Genomic DNA, 17526 nt, shown 5'->3' on the forward strand with positions numbered 1-17526 from the left:
CTTGACAGGCTCAGAAAAGTCAAAAATAGTGAGATATCTTGCAGAGGGATGCAGCACTCTTAAAATTGCAAAGCTTCTGAAGCGTGATCATCGAACAATCAAGCGTTTCATTCAAAATAGTCAACAGGGTCGCAAGAAGCGTGTGGAAAAACCAAGGCGCAAAATAACTGCCCATGAACTGAGAAAAGTCAAGCGTGCAGCTGCCACGATGCCACTTGCCACCAGTTTGGCCATATTTCAGAGCTGCAACATCACTGGAGTGCCCAAAAGCACAAGGTGTGCAATACTCAGAGACATGGCCAAGGTAAGAAAGGCTGAAAGACGACCACCACTGAACAAGACACACAAGCTGAAACGTCAAGACTGGGCCAAGAAATATCTCAAGACTGATTTTTCTAAGGTTTTATGGACTGATGAAATGAGAGTGAGTCTTGATGGGCCAGATGGATGGGCCCGTGGCTGGATTGGTAAAGGGCAGAGAGCTCCAGTCCGACTCAGACGCCAGTAAGGTGGAGGTGGAGTACTGGTTTGGGCTGGTATCATCAAAGATGAGCTTGTGGGGCCTTTTCGGGTTGAGGATGGAGTCAAGCTCAACTCCCAGTCCTACTGCCAGTTCCTGGAAGACACCTTCTTCAAGCAGTGGTACAGGAAGAAGTCTGCATCCTTCAAGAAAAACATGATTTTCATGCAGGACAATGCTCCATCACACGCGTCCAAGTACTCCACTGCGTGGCTGGCAAGAAAGGGTATAAAAGAAGGAAATCTAATGACATGGCCTCCTTGTTCACCTGATCTTAACCCCATTGAGAACCTGTGGTCCATCATCAAATGTGAGATTTACAAGGAGGGAAAACAGTACACCTCTCTGAACAGTGTCTGGGAGGCTGTGGTTGCTTCTGCACGCAATGTTGATGGTGAACAGATCAAAACACTGACAGAATCCATGGATGGCAGGCTTTTGAGTGTCCTTGCAAAGAAAGGTGGCTATATTGGTCACTGATTTGTTTTTGTTTTGTTTTTGAATGTCAGAAATGTATATTTGTGAATGTTGAGATGTTATATTGGTTTCACTGGTAATAATAAATAATTGAAATGGGTATATATATTTTTTTGTTAAGTTGCCTAATAATTATGCACAGTAATAGTCACCTGCACACACAGATATCCCCCTAACATAGCTAAAACTAAAAACAAACTAAAAACTACTTCCAAAAATATTCAGCTTTGATATTAATGAGTTTTTTGGGTTCATTGAGAACATGGTTGTTGTTCAATAATAAAATTAATCCTCAAAAATACAACTTGCCTAATAATTCTGCACTCCCTGTAGATACCAGAGAAGGATTTATTTTTAAAAAAGAGGAGCGAGGGCACGGTCCTGGTTTCACATGCACCCCACACCATTTTTGTACCTACACTGCCCTGCAAACCTTCACCTTTGTCTGAAATCACACATTTTCCCTACATTTCTGTGATGGAAACTTCCGGAATCTGCAGCAAACCACAATATTCCTACCATCCAGCATTGCCCCATCTATACCGATAAAAATTCCGCCCACTTGTGTGGGTGCACAAAATATAGTCAACCTAAAAACGTATGAAAAACACTGCCCTTTTGGATCTGCTTTGGTTCTCCCCCAATTTCTACACGTTTTTGGCCCATCCCTGTTACTGGCATTTGGTCCACCTACACAAGTGACGTAATATTTTTATGAGACCGAGGGGAATACTGAGTGGTAGGAAATTTGTGCGAGTGCAATGATCCCACACACACATGTGAGGAAAATGTGATTTTTTAACTAAATTTGAGATTTGCAGAGGATTCTGTGTAAGAAAACGCTGGGGGGGGGGAGGGCTCATGCAAAGCCGTGCCTCCTTAGACTCCCTCAGGCATTTAGTTCTAGTTTTCAGAAATGCCTGGGTTGTGTAGGATTCCTTAGATGGCTGGCGAGCCAGGGACCGAAAATATAGAGGCCCCCCAAAAAAACAGGTAATTTTGTGAGAAATATATATATATTTTTTTTTTATTGAGCATTTTACAATATAAAAAAATACAACAATCAAACTTGCCAGTTATCATCCTTAGTATGTTACATATGGTATGCTATTAGGTGTCATATAAAAAAGAACGTGTTACAATAGTCATCATGTCCATATTGATAGAGTTTACAAGCCTCTAGCCTGGGCACAAGGGATCAGAGGGCCACAACATTCTGCTATAGTATGTAGAGAGAGCAGCAACGGAAGAAAACAGGTTAGTAGCCAGGCACACGCTAACGATACGGGCACCACTCACATGATATGAAAGGAGAAGAGTGCGATGTATCCCCAACCGCCCCACCCCTCCCAGGGGTCATTCACTTAGAGTATCACCCTCCGATCCCCTGCTCTGATGCTCCCGAGCCCAACTCACAAACGGATCCCAAATGTCATGGGGTCTAGAAGTAGCCGGCATTAACTCCCAGAATGTAGTTAACTGTGTGTGTCCATAAGTTACATCAGCCAGCCAATCTCTCACCACGGGTACCCTCTGCCTACCCCAGTGGATCGCCACCCGACGCTTAGCAAACAGTAGAAGTAGTGCATGCAGCCGGCGCATTGTTGGCGGAGTGTCCCTGACATATCCCAGAAGCCCAAGCAGAGGGGAGGGTGCATCCGAGAGGCCCACTATTTGGTTTACCGACACAAAGACCCGGGACCAATAACCCTTTAACCTTGGGCAGGACCACGCTATATGTAGAAAAGAGGCCGGGGCCGACCCACATCGCCAGCATTCATCTGTCTCCCTAAGCCCCATTTTTCTCAGGCTGATGGGGGTTCTGTAGAACCTATGCAGGTATTTAAAATGTATTAACCGCAGCTTGTAATTTGGCGAAAGCTCAGCAAGCTGCCCACAACAGAATTCCCACTGTTCCTCAGTAATCTCAGGCTGGAGCTCCTCATTCCAATACAGCATAGATTTAGGTGTCACTCCCAGTGCCATATTTTGCATATGGCGATAAATACGGGTTACTAGTTTCCGAGGGGAAGGGGAGCTCACTACCGCCTCCAAAGCTGTAAAGACTGGTGGCGCATCAGGGAAACCCTCGGATAGCGTCCGGCACGCCGCACGTAGTTTGTGGTATAAAAATAGTTCAGAAAAAGGCACCGTACCTCCCTCTTCTGACGTTGGGGGAGGTATAAACTTACCATTGGGAAAAAGGTCTGCAAATGTGTGGAGGTGCATTTTGTCAACCAGATGACTAGCTATCCCATCAGCCACACAAGGCAGCATCGGGTTATGCAATAGCGGAAGCGATGGAGCATACAACAGTGGGACCCCGGCCCTCTTGCGCAACTCCCCCCATACCCACTGCAGCATCCTAGCCGTATCTACGTCTGCTCTGGGACGCCCCGCCTTAGCGCATATCGCCACTCCAAGTGGAAGGGGCGCCACCACATTGCGCTCCACTGCCACGTGAGGCTGAAAAGGGACCGCGTGAGTCCAAAAATGTAAGAACTGAGCCTGAGCACAGAGGGCATACAATTTTATATCTGGGGCACCTAAACCTCCCTGTCGCAGTGGCAGCGCCAGCGCCAGCGTGTCCCACGCCACCCTGGCCTGTCCACCTGCCCACCCCAACTCCACCAGGCGTGACCGCAAAGTGGCAAAGAAGTGTGCTGTAAGCGGTATAGGTATATTGACGAATAGATAAAGGAATTTGGGTAACACTATCATTTTTGTTAGCGCAATCCGCCCAGTCAGTGACAGAGGCAGGGAAGCCCATAATTTCACTTTCTCGCTCAGCCACGTCATTGCTCTGCCGAAGTTAAGGCCCCAAATCTCCTGAAGGTCCCGGCTAAGCCAAATCCCCAGATATTTGACCCTTCCCGCCTCCCAACGCAAAGGATATTCAGAGCGCACTTCTGTGGTGGCGTTCGTGAGAGGAAAGATAACTGATTTGGACCAATTAATGGAGATACCTGCGAAGCCCTCAAAGCGGACAAATTCCCGCAAGATGGGGTCCAAGTTATCCGAAGGATTGGTGAGATAAAGGGTCACATCGTCCGCATATAGTGATACTAGAAGGTTTCTAGAGCTGAATCCTATACCTCTTGCAGTATGGTGTTGCCTAATTCTCGCTGCCAGCGACTCCATAGCAATAACAAATAGCAGCGGGGATAAAGGGCAACCCTGCCTAGTACCGCGTAAGATGGGGAAAGGCTCAGACACCAGACCATTCACCCGCACTCTGGCTGTAGGCAATGTGTAGAGCAGGCAAATTTTCCTAAGCAGCAACGTACTAAACCCCATCCTTTTTAAAACACAGAATAAATATGGCCATTCAATTGTATCAAAGGCGTTAGTGGCATCCAAAAATACCACGGCCGCTCTAATCTCGGGGTGTAGGTAATGTAATGCAGCGAAGATCGTTCGCAAATTATGGGAGGTCGCCCTTCCTGGTATAAAACCGGATTGGTCAGGGAGTGCGATCATCGACAACATTGGTTGCACCCGGATCGCAATCAATTTGGCCAAAATTTTCACATCTACATTAATAAGACATAAGGGTCGGTATGAGTTTAGATCGTCAGCAGGTTTATCTGGCTTCAGCAGCGTGATAATCAGCGCTTCACGCATAGTGGCAGGCAACACCCCTCTCTCCAGGGCCTCCTCATACACCGCCAACAACCTGGGCGACAGCTCATCTGCGTATGCCTTATAGAAGGCTGTTGTCAGACCATCAGGACCCGGTGCCTTGTCAGGCGGTATGCTCCTGATGACTTGTGCCACATCTCCAGCGTCTATCGGGAGGTCCATATATGCTCTGTGGTTATTATTGAGCCATGCCAATGCAATGGAATCTAAGTAGGGTTCCAGCCCCACCGGACATGCATCATGAGTGTTGGTATATAAACGAGAATAAAACTTGGAGAATGCCCCTGCAATGTTCTCCCTGTCGTGAAGCAGTTCACCATCAGCTGTACGCAGTTCATGGATATAAGTCGCGGGACGAGGCGGTCTAATCATATTTGCTAGGACCTTACCCGGTCTCCCTCCTTCGCCGTAGCGCCTCGCCTCTGCATATTTCCCTAGAAACTTGACCTCCCGCAACACCTCCTCCTCATATTCCAATAATTTGGTTTTCAACAGCCCCGCCACCTCTGATTCTCCAGCCTCTAAGAAAGTGCGCTCGAGTCGTTTTATATCAGTTTCCAGTGCTACCAGCGTGCCACGTATCGCCCTTAATACACCCGCCTGCCGGGCTATACACTGGCCTCTAATGACGACCTTAAAGGCCTCCCACAGAGTCGCCTCTGTGTCCACCGATCCCTCATTATGCTCAAAATAGTTAGTAATATCAGTCCGTATTTCCTCTCTGAATGCATCATCAAGTAATGCCTGGGGTGGGAGCCGCCACGAGAACGCCGGGAAGGGACCCCCGGGAAGTAGCAACTTCAGCATACAGGGTGCATGGTCTGACAGCGTGCGGGGCATGTGCTCCGCCTGCGCCGTCCACAACGCTACATCTTGCGACACCAGCCAGAAGTCAAGACGGGACTACGCGCCGCTATAAGTTGACACACAAGTGCCCTCCCTCAGGTCCTCATGTCTACCTCGCCATACATCAACCAGCGCACCATCCAACATTATATCCCGCAGCGCGGAGCCCGCCAACGGATTTAATGTGCGAGCCACTCCTTTCCTATCCACTCTGTCATCAAGTACTGCATTAAAATCACCTCCCCATATAATTGTACGGCACCCAGTGGCTTTCACTTGTCCCCACAGCTTATGAAAGAAACCTGGAGAGTCAGCATTAGGCCCGTACACAGCCACGAATACTACCGAAACACCACACACAATGCCCTGTACCCAAACATATCGCCCCTCAGGGTCGCACCGGACATCGCCCTCACGCCAGTCCAACCCGCATCGTATCAATATTGCCACCCCCAGAGCATAGTTGGAATAGATAGCTGAATAAACATGCCCCAATCTGGTGTGGCGTAGTCTACGGGCAGGGGCGGTATTCAGATGAGTTTCCTGCAGTAGGCAGACATCCACACCATGCCGTACCAAATATGCATGCACCAACCTAGCCTTCCTGTGGTCGTTGAGCCCCCTAACATTCCAGGTGAGACAGTTCAAGGTTTTATCTACTCTTGACATTTCTCATACACATCATGTAGAGTGCAGGAGGGCATGCAGACAGTGACCCTACTGTACGCTCAAGACACCATACAAATAGCAAATGATAGATATTGGCAATAAACAACAAGATAACAACCCCCATCAGCCACCCCCCACCCACTCCAACCCCCCAACCGGGTCGTAGAATACCCATCCCCATACTATCCCCAAAAAGACATTTTGATAAACAAGGGAACATTCCCGAGGGGGTGTGGCGATGCCAGCTACTTCCCCGTATGAAACGGGGTGGCCGGAAGATCTGCAGGGGATCCTCGCCGCTCAAAACCTTATAATTTGGATCTATCTATAATAGCAGGTGACGGAGATTGAATCACAAACTACCCATATGCACCACCCCCTCAAGCAAATAGAGGCCACATTTAAGTAAGAGACATTCCCAAAGGATACAATAGATTGGGCCCGCGTTCACTCATTGTCACTGAGCCTGCTATCCATTTTCTCAGCAGCCTCTCTTGAGCGTTGTGCGGATTTGCGTCCCACATGTTTGGCGAACTTCATCGCTTCCTTGGCATCTGTGAATATGTGGGCAGACCCCTCAAAGGACACCTTTAATTTAGCCGGGTAGAGGAGGGAGTACGGGACCTGCGCCTGCAGTAGAAGTCGCTTAGCAGGCAGAAACTCCCGGCGGGCAGTCTGCACAGCCGGGGTGAAGTCAGGGTAAAAGGAGATGCTGTTGCCCTTGTGCGTGGTGGAACCTCTCTGCCTCGCTAGTTTAAGGATCAAATCACGGTCTTGGTAGTTCAGGATTCTCGCAATTATAGGCCGGGGCGGCGCTCCAACAGGGGGCCTCTGGCCCAATGACCTATGTGCCCTCTCCACCGCCGAAAGGTTAGGGTCAAATAGTTCATGTAGGAGTTCCGTGATGTATGTTTCCATCTTATTTATGGCAGTGGTCTCCGGGATCCCCGTGATACGTAAATTGTTGCGCCGGGACCGCGCTTCCAGGTCCTCATTTTTGGCCTGGATTATTCTCACAACTTGTCCATGTGTAGGAGCTGGTCCCTCGTTTCCATCTGAAACTCGTGACACTCAGACTGGCGAGCCTCAAGCGTGTCCAACCTCGTCTCATGTGTGGTCACCTGTGTTTTCACAGAGTCTAACTGACTGGTAAGATTGTCCAGTTTAGTGTCGATATTCCTGAGGCTGGAGCGCATCTCCAGCATCAATGTGCGCAAATCTTCTCCCTGGTCATCAGCGACTAGATCGCGCCCCTCCGCCGCCTGGGGCACCTGTTCCGACTCTCCCTGACGTGTAGAGCGCTTGTTATCAAAGTTCAGCTTCGGCTGCTTAGTATCCCCATGGCAGCTAGAGATCCACCAGGTCACGCCGCGAGCCACCAGCCGGGCCTACAGCCACCTCCGCTTCCAAGTAGCCGCAGCAGGGGACCACTACCTCCTACACGGCGCTCACGCTGACTGATACCTCACTAATGAACCCCGTATTCGCCGCCAGCACCTCCACTTGGTTCCCATAGACTGTCTCTCCGCGGTAGACTAAAGCCTTTGCCAGGATGTAATCAAATGTCCACTATGTCATCCATCACCTCAGATCGATGGGGGGGGAGGCCCTTCATACACCCCCGCACACACGAGGCCGCCTGACCCAACTGTTCACCTTCAGCCTCCAGCCCAGCAGTGCTTGCTCGCAGGACCCCTGTCTCCTCACCTCTGCATCCCTGGAGCACACCACCTGCGTCGCCCGGGTATACCAGGCACTACCACCGCCACCGGTGCTCCAGTTGTCTTCACCAGTGCGCCCACTGCATCTGTTGGGACCCGCGTCTATGCCCAGCCGCACACAAGTTCCCGCACCGCCTCACTCTGAGGCCTGTGTTTTGGCTCATAAATGGCGGCTGTCACCTCCAAATTCCGCCGTCACAGCTCCCGCCGCAGGCACAACGACGGTGTTCAGCGGGCCACCTCCTTCAGACGGGGTGCAGCCCTGGTGTCGCGCCTGTGACTTTTTGTTTTTAGGGGTTCCTCGTTCCTGCTATTGTCGTCCGCGCCGGCGGACAGCGACCCGACCTCTGAGCCGCCACCCAGCCGCGCGGCTCCAAAAAGCTCCGCTCCTTGGCAGCCCGGGGGCCGCTCCAGCCCCCCCGGCACCCGCAGGAACCCTTGGGCAGCCTTTATCTGTGCCGGGATCCACAGCGTCCTGGCGCTGCCCTTGCGCGGGCCCCGCCGCCGGTTTGCGTCCCGGGCCCGAGTCTCAGCTCTCCCAGCAGCGCGCTCCAGCAGGCGCCTCCGTCGGGTCCGCCCGTAGGCCACGCGGTCCACAGTTCCTCGTAGGCATTAGGATATAAGCCTCTCGTATCGCTGCCTGTGCCGCACCGCCACCTGCAAATTTTCTACTGGTCCTGGCAGCTACGGCTCGCCCCCAAGTGAAGGATAATTAAAGGATTACGTTCCGGCCGGCGGAGCTCACTCAAAGAGCGGCCATCTCGTGGCTCAGCAGGCCACGCCCCCTTGTGAGAAATAATTTTGATGTCTCATGTTTCCCTTCTATGTCACTGGCACTAGGCCTCTCCACACAAGTGAGTTACCAGTTTTATCGGGAGACATGGGGGAATGCTGGGTGGAAGGGAGTTTGTGGCTCCCCTCAGATTCCAGAACTTTCAATCACAGAAATGTGAGGTAAATGTGTTTTTTAGACAAATTGTAAGTTTTGCAAGGGATTCTGGGTAACCGAACCTGGTGAGAGCCACAGAAGTCATCCCATCCTGGATTTCTCTGGGTGTCTAGTTTTTAAAAATGTACAGGTTTGCTAGATTTCTTGTTAGACCTGTCAGCTCTTGGTGTTGTTTTCCCCGTCTTTTTGGCTTCTGACCTCCTTTTATGATCCTGTGCTGAACTTCATTTTTGCTGGTTTTAGGACTCTGGGCACTGTACCACTGGTGACCGGTGCTAAAATGCAAGCGCAGTCTGTCTAAATTGTATTGGTGATTTGTTTCCTCCATGAATGGCACATTTGATTTACTAGTAAGTCCCTAGTAAAGTGCACTATGTGTGCCCAGGACCAGTAAATCAAATGCTACTAGTGGACCTCCAGCACTGACTGTGCCACCCACATGAGTAGCCCTGTAAACATGTCTCAGACCTGCCACTGTAGAGTCTTTGTGTGCAGTTTTAACTGCCAGTTCCACCTGGCAGGTGCACCCACTTGTCAGGCCCAAACTTTCACTTTTACTACATGTACGTCACCCTAAAATAGGCCCAAGGCAGCCCCCTGGGCAGGGCGCAGTGTATTTAAAAGGTAGGGCATGTACTGGTGTGTTTTACATGTCCTGATAGCTAAATACTGCTAAATTTGTTTTTCACTATTACAAGGCCCATCTCTACCATAGGGTTACACAAGGGTTGCCTTGAAATATCTTTTACGTGTAGTTTCTCATTGGGAGCAGACAGAGATATGGAGTTTTGAGTCCCTGAACTCACAATCTAAAAATACTTCTTTTTGTGAAGTTGGTTTTTATATTGTAAGTTTGAAAATGCCACTTTTAGGAAGTGGGCATTTTCTTGCTTAACCATTCTGTGCTTCTGCCTGTCTGCTGAATACACAGTTGGGCTGTTTGTGAATTCACTCTAGACAGTCACACAAAGGTTGCTGAGGTGTGTCCTGCATATCCTCATGGGTCTTCTTGGATACCTATAATGTGTCTCAGCTCAAGCAGTTCTGTGACAAATTCAATTGTCCAATCAAAAGCTCCACCAGAAAGGAGCAGCGGCAAAAGTTCCTGAGGGCCTGGTTGGCAGCAAAAGAGGCTGAAGAGCACACAGCAGATGAGAATGTTGCTAAGAATGAGGAGGTGCAGAGCATACATCATGTTTTGATGGATAACCAGGACCTGCCTGGAGGGAGGGCCTCCAAAGCAGGCAGCAGTGTTTCTTTTAAGGGTCTGACCACAGAGGAACTGAGGGACAGACAAGCATAGAAAAGGCATCATTTGGAGTTTGAGGAGCACCAGTTGGCCAAAATGGAGAGACAGGCAGAAGAAAAGGCAATGGCCATGGAGGAAAGAAAAATTTTGTTAGCTCATGAACTGAGCTTGAAGGAGATGGATCTAAAAAGCAGGTTCAGTACAGATGGTGGCAGCAGTTCTCCTGTGCAGTCTGAGAGTAAGGTACATACACCCAAGGATGTGGTAAAGGATTGTGTTGTGGGTGATGACTTAGAGCAGTAGTTCAAGGTTTATGAGGTGGCACTAAGGATGCACAGGGTCCCTGAAAGAGATTGGGGGCAGGCCTGTGGAAATATTTTTCAGTTGAAAAGACGGACACCTTGTTGGCCTTGGAAATGGAGGGTCAGATGAGGTACCCTACCATGAAGAATGACCTGACCAGGAGGTATGGTCTTACCCCAGAGAGTTACAGGGTCAAGTTTAGGGAGAGTTCCAAACATGGATCACAAACGTGGGAGGAGTATGTGGATTATTTCTACAGAACATTGGATGGTTGAGTGAATGGCAGCAAGGTAACAGACTATTAGGAGCTGTCCAATGTGATTGCATGGGAGTACTTGTCTAGTTGTTGTATTCCAGAGCTGCACCAGCATTTGATTGACAGCAAGCTTATTGACCCCAGGAAGCTTGCCAGGGTGGCGGACTACTGGCTCAGCACCAGGGTCCAAACTAAGTTGTATGTGGGAGACGCAGCCAAAGGTAGGCAGGGTCCCCAACAGAAGAAGGGGGGGGGGCAAGGATAAAACTAAGGGGTTCTCTAAAGGACCCCAAACTAATTCCCAAGGTTAGGATTCCGAGCCCCCTGTTAAGAAAAAGTGATGGTTTCATTCAGGGAAACCTGCAGGGAAATGACCCATCAAGTGCTTTTCCTGAAGTCAGGAAGGGCACATCAGAGGAAGTCCCAAGTGTCCTGAGCGGGCAATGGGCCCACCAGTGTGCAGTCACTTGGGGTGACCAGTGTAGCGCTTAGGGTGGAGTTGGCCCCAGTTAGTGGTGGGGAGCCACCTGAGTCAACCCTATTCTCCCTTGGTGAGAGTGAGGTGGTCCAGAGAACCCTCATAACTGATAAGACAGAGAAGTACAGGCAGTGGGTGACCATCAATGGGAGGCGGGTGGAGGTTCTGAGAGACACAGGAGCCAATATGATGACAGTCCACTGTCATCTCGTGTCTGAGGAGCAGGTAGTTCCTAGTGTGGTCCACCAGCCAATGCTTCATAGCTCAGGTTCCCCTTGAGTAGGGGTGGTCTCAGTTTACTTAAGGGTAGCTGTGAGTCCATCCATGCCAGTGAACTATCTGCTAGGTAAGGATCTGGAGCATCCTGCCTGGAAGGAGGTAAAGCTCCGTTCACATTTGGAAATGTTGGGATTGACAGAGTGGGTGTGCATGACCACATGGTCCATGGCATCACAGAGGGTGATCAGAAGGACCTGGAGCCTGAAACAGTGGTCCAGGTGCCTGCCTGGAATGGAAGGGGCAAGGGATGTGGGAAAACCACCCCTGAGATTCCCACAGTATGGAAGGAGGCTGAACCTGAGGGGGCCATCCCAGAACCTACAGGGGAGGAAGTGTTTGAACTGGGGGACCTACCTCAGGTGTCCCACTGGCAGCAAGAAGGAGACCTCACCAGGGGGGAGTTCTGCACAGCACAGAAAGCATCCTCCACCCTTGAGGGCCTTCGAAACAGGCCGAGGCCAGGCAGCTGATGCCAGCTCTGTATCTCACCTGATTTTACTGGGAGAATGATCTCCTGTAAGTGAGCCTAAGGTTGCTGAGCCTGAAGCAGCCCATGTGCTAGTGGTATCCCAGTGGGTCAGAGCCTTCCTATATGGATCTGGCTCACGATCTGCCACTGCCAGGTCATTTGGGGCAGGACAAGACCTTTGACAGGCTTGTCACTCACTTTTATTGGCCCCAAATGAAGAAGGCCTCAGATGCATTCTGCAGTACTGTCAGACCTGACAGGTAAGTGGCAAATCTGAGAAGAGGTGCAGGGCTCTTCAACCCTTTCCTGTCATAAACACCCCTTTTGAGTGGGTGGGCATTAACATTTTGGGGCCTCTAGATCCCAAGACAGCCCTGGGCAACAGGTTTATCCTGATCTTGGAGGACCATGCCACGCGGTACCCAGAAGATGTTCACCTCAGGACAGTGACTGCGGCCACAGTGGCAAAGGTACCTATGAGGATCTTTACCCATGTGGGCTTCCCCATGGAAGGGGTATCTGACCAGGGTAACAATTTCGTGTCAATTTATTGTCGCTGTACATGTGGTGTAACATACAAGTTCACCATGCCTTACCACCCCCAAAGCAATGGGTTGGTTGAGAGATTTAACCATACCCTGAAGGGAATGCTTATGGGTCTTTCTGAACCCATGAGGCATATGTGGGACCTCTTGTTATCATGCCTGTTGTTTGCTTACAGGAATGTACCACAAAAGGGGGTTGGCTTCAGTCCTTTTGAACTTCTGTATGGGCAACCTGTGAGAGGGTCTCTCCATTTGATGAAGGAGGGCTCTGAGCAAGATCCCAAAAAGCCACCTCAGGATGTATTCAGTTACATGCTAAACTTCAGGAACCAGACAGCCCGTTTTGGAAACTCGCCCAGGAGAAACTGGAGGCTAGCCAGGAGGATATGAAATTATGGTATGATGAGAATACCACTCTGGTTGAGCTTCAGCATGGCCAGAAAGTGAGTGATAGCCCCAGTAGAGCCCTGTGCTCTCCAAGAACATTGGTCCGGGCCATTTAAGGCGAGGGAGCACAAAGGTAATGTCGCCTATTTTGTAGACATGCAGAATTCTAGGAACCCTTTGACGGTGTTACACGTGAACCATCTCAAACCGCACTTTCAGAGGTCTGAGTTGATCATGCTCTTGGTCACAGATGAGGGGGTGGAAGAGGAGAATGAACCTCTCCCTGATCTCCTGGCTTCCAAAGAGCAGGCTGGGTCACTGGAGGGTTTGAACTTCTCCCCTACTCTCACCCTAGATCAGCAGAGGGTCTGTCTCCAGTTACTGGGACAGTGTGCCTCCCTGTTCTCACTTACCCCTGGGGTCACCCACTGGTGCACCTGTGATATTGATACTGCCTGGTAAGCACAAGTCTTACAGGTTAACTGACAGAGTGAGAAACAGTATCAAGGAGGAAGTCTCTAAGATGCCGGAGTTAGGGGTGATTGAGCACTCCAACAGTCCTTGGTCCAGCCCAGGGGAAGCCTGGTCCCCAAGGCTTCCCCACCCGGGGTCACACCTGAGCTTAGGCTCTGTGTTGAATTCTTGGAGCTCAATGCCATCACCAGGACTGATGCACACCCCGTCCCTAGAGCTGATGGGATTATGGACCGATTGAGAGCTGCTACGTTCTTCAGCATGTTTGAGCTATCGTCTGGTAATTGGCAGATTGCCTTAGGCAAAAGAGAGGTCTGGGTTCTCAGCACCAGAGGGGCACTACTAGTTTTGAATCATGCACTTTGTGTTGAAGAACACCCCTGCCACATCCCGGAGGCTGATCAACCAGGTTCTGGCTGGGTTGGAGAACTCCAATGCATCCTACTTAGACGACTTTGCAGTCTTCAACGCCAACATCACCTCCAGGAAGTGTTGAGGGCCCTGCAGAGGCCTCACTATCAAGGCCAGTAAGTGCTAGATAGGGCAGAGGTCTGTGGTGTAGTGGGGACACTAGGTGGGGAGCGGAAGTTAGTGCCTCTATGCCAAAATTTACACCATTCTGACTTGGGTACCCCCAAGACCCAGACTAAGGTGAGGGCGTTTTTAGGACTCACTAGTTATTACAGGAGAATTGCCAAGGAGCATGGCACCATCATTGCCCCCTTGACAGAGCTGACTTCCAAGAAGCAGCCACGTCAGGTGATCTGAACCGAGGTGTGCCAGACTGCTTTTGACACCCTGACGGAGGCCATGTACACAGCACCTGTGCTCAAGGCTCTGACTTTTCGTAAGAATTTGTTGTGCAGACTATGGCCCTCATTATAACATTGGCAGTATATTCCAAATACCGCCACGGTGACTGCCAACATCATACCGCTGCAGAGGCGAACATCCGTCTGCCAGATTATGACACATACACACAAAACCAACAGAAAACAGCCACAACCACAAATCCGCCAGACCCAATGAATGTGATGAACTGTCAGAAGTACCACCCATACAAAATAATGACCTACAAATCAACACAGTGGACATTCAACAATGGTAAACCATTGGTTGTGAACACCGCCGTGGCAGACTTGGCCACCCAAATACAAAACAAGACAACATTGGCCAGAACGAAAAGCCCACACCTGACACAAATACACACACCCCATACACCCACCAACAGCACTATAAAACACCCACCCATATCACCCACAATCCATTGCTAACACGACAAGATGGCTACACTTTGCGAATCACAACAATTCAAAAGAGAACTGCACATACATCACAACTACCAATTCATCTGACACGCGCCACACACCCCATTACATCACACATCACCCTCTGCACAACCTACACACACCACACAACACCCATGTCCCCACAAAGGCACCCGCGTTTCACTGATGAGGAGTTGCAGGTCATGGTTGAGGAAATAGTCAGGGTAGAGCCACAGCTGTTTGGAGCACAGGTCCAGCAGATTTCCATTGCCAGGAAGATGGAGCTATAGCGGAGGATCGTGGACAGGGTGAATGCCATCGGACTACATCCATGCACAAGGGACGACATGAGGAAGAGGTGGAATGACCTACGGGGGAAGGTGCATTCTATTGCAGCAAGGCACCAGCAAGCCATCAGGAGGACTGGCGGTGGACCCCCACCTCCTCCACCACAGCGAACAGTATGGGAGGAGCAAGTCTTGGCAATACTTCATCTTGAGGGAATCAATGGAGTAGTCAGAGAACTGGACACTGGTGAGTCATCATTTACTACCCATAACCCCCATGCCTGCACGCCATCTCAACCCCTCACCCTAACTTCCATCACCCCACTCCATCCCACACAGTGCACCACATCAATTAACAAACCTAACTGCCAAGCCCTGCATGCCATACCCACTGCATGCACATCCTTTCCAGCCCTGCAAGTGCACCCACCAACAATGCATGCACAGCATGGAGAACTAACAATCCCACAATCCATCACCATACACAACCAAAGGTGACAGGTCAACAGCAATAATATAAGGGAAGGTAGTGATGCAGAATATGTCACAGACATGTAGCATAACACACCACTTACATTCCCACAGGTGCCCCAGCCAATCTCCGCAGTCCCCCACCAAAAGATGCCCCCAGTGATAACAGCAACTCTGGAGCCTCGGATCTGGATGAACTCCCTGACCTATCAGGGACCACTGGTCAGTCGGCTACCCCAGCCCACACCCAGTCCACTACAGAGCCTACCCCTCAGAATCCAACACCACAGCAGCCACCCAACATCCCCAGACCTCTGTCCCCAGGCCACGTCAATCATTAGTGTTCCCACCTGTACAGAGACCACAGTCCACACCTCACAGGCAAGACAATGAGGGTCCTGGGGTCCTTGGGAGTGCATTCAGGGGAATCAGGCACAGGGGGTTAGAGACGGTCAGAGGACAGCTGTGCACCCAGGGGAGGACAGACCTAGGGAACCGACTGCTCAGGAGGCACTCTTTAATGTCCTGGAGGTTTGCCAACAATCCCAGGACAAGATGGGTCAGGTGATAAACATCATGCAAGAGATCCAGTGGCTGTAGGGGGAACACCACTAGAAGACCAAGCAAGAATTGCAGGCCCTGTACGCCACCATGGTCTCCATTGCAGGAGTGCTGGGTGATTTGGTCAACATCATGAGAGAGTACACAGCACACCAGCGGGACCCTTCCACCAGCCAGTGTACTGACCAGCCCTCCACATCTGCTGCAGCTAGTGGACAGGAGGCCCTGCCACAGGACCCACAAGCTACCAGCATCCCATCTCGCTGTAGCAGGTGAACCACCACGCAAAACAGTCCCTGCGACCCAGACAGACACCAGAGAAAGTTGTCAAGACCAAGATCACTGCCAGGAAATGAGCCCCTCCAGAATGTCCTCCTTGTGTTCCACTGTGCCATCTTGCCCACTTTGAACTGACATTGCTCCACTTCCTATGGCCTCTTGGATACTGGACCTGTGCTACAAACAGACTGGCCCACTACACTGGACTATTCCCAACCATCACCCCATTCTATTGCACTTTGCATTGTATACCACATTTTAATAAACACCCTTGGACACAACTTGAGCAATAGTGCTTTATCTGAAGGTAATGCACAATGTATTGAATTGTAAGGAACTGTATGATCCTGTGTAAATGTCCAGTAATATGTTGATCCAGGCCACAAATGTGTCTCAGCAGTCTGTACACATCACAGCAGTACATTGTTGTAACCACACCAACATCTGCAATAAGGGAAGGCATGGGTGACCGTCAGGTGGGATGCAAAGTTAATGAATAGCATTATGCTACAGCCACACAGCACAGCTCTGAAATGGAGAAATGCTTAGTTCAACAGTCTTACCTGAGTGTCATTGGAAGTACTGCTGGATCATATGTGTCCTGTTGTCCACATCTGCCTCCTCACTGTCCTCAGTGCCCACTGCTGCCATAGCTGCATTGTCACCCCCTCATCCAGCAGATAGGGCACATGTTAGACCTGACAGCCTTAGAGTGGTCACCCCTATCATTTTGCCTGCCTCCCTCCACTTTTTGGGCACTGTTTTTGCTGGTTTTTAGACTCTGCACACTTTACCACTGCTAACCAGTGCTAAAGTGCGTATGCGCTCTCCCTTTAAACATGGTATCATTGGATCATACCCAATTTAACTATTTATTATACTTATAAGTCCCTAGTAGAGTGCACAATATGTGCCCAGGGCCTGTAGATTAAATGCTACTAGTGGGCCTGCAGCACTGATTGTGCCACCCACTTAAGTAGCCCCTTAACCTTGTCTGAGGCCTGCCATTGCAAGGCCTGTGTGTGCAGTTTCACTGTCAATTCTACTTGGCATTTAAAAGTACTTGCCAAGCCTAAAACTCCCCTTTTTCTACATATATGACACCTGTTGGACTTTTGCTTTTGCAGGGTCATCCCCAGACTTTTTTGCCTCCTGCCTCCTATATTTTTCTGACATGTTGCTGTTGGCTTTTCAACTCTGAGCACTTTACCACTGCTAACCAGTGCTAAAGTGCATATGCTCTCCTGTTTAAATTGTATGTAAGTGGTTTATCCATGATTGGCATATTTGATTTACCAGTAAGTCCCTAGTAAGGGGCACTAGAGGTGCCAGGGCCTGTAAATCAAATGCTACTAGTGGGCCTGCAGCACTGGTTGTGCCACCCACATAAGTAGCT

The sequence above is a fragment of the Pleurodeles waltl genome, chromosome 4_2 (assembly GCF_031143425.1).
Source record: "Pleurodeles waltl isolate 20211129_DDA chromosome 4_2, aPleWal1.hap1.20221129, whole genome shotgun sequence".
Classification (NCBI taxonomy): Eukaryota; Metazoa; Chordata; class Amphibia; order Caudata; family Salamandridae; genus Pleurodeles; species Pleurodeles waltl.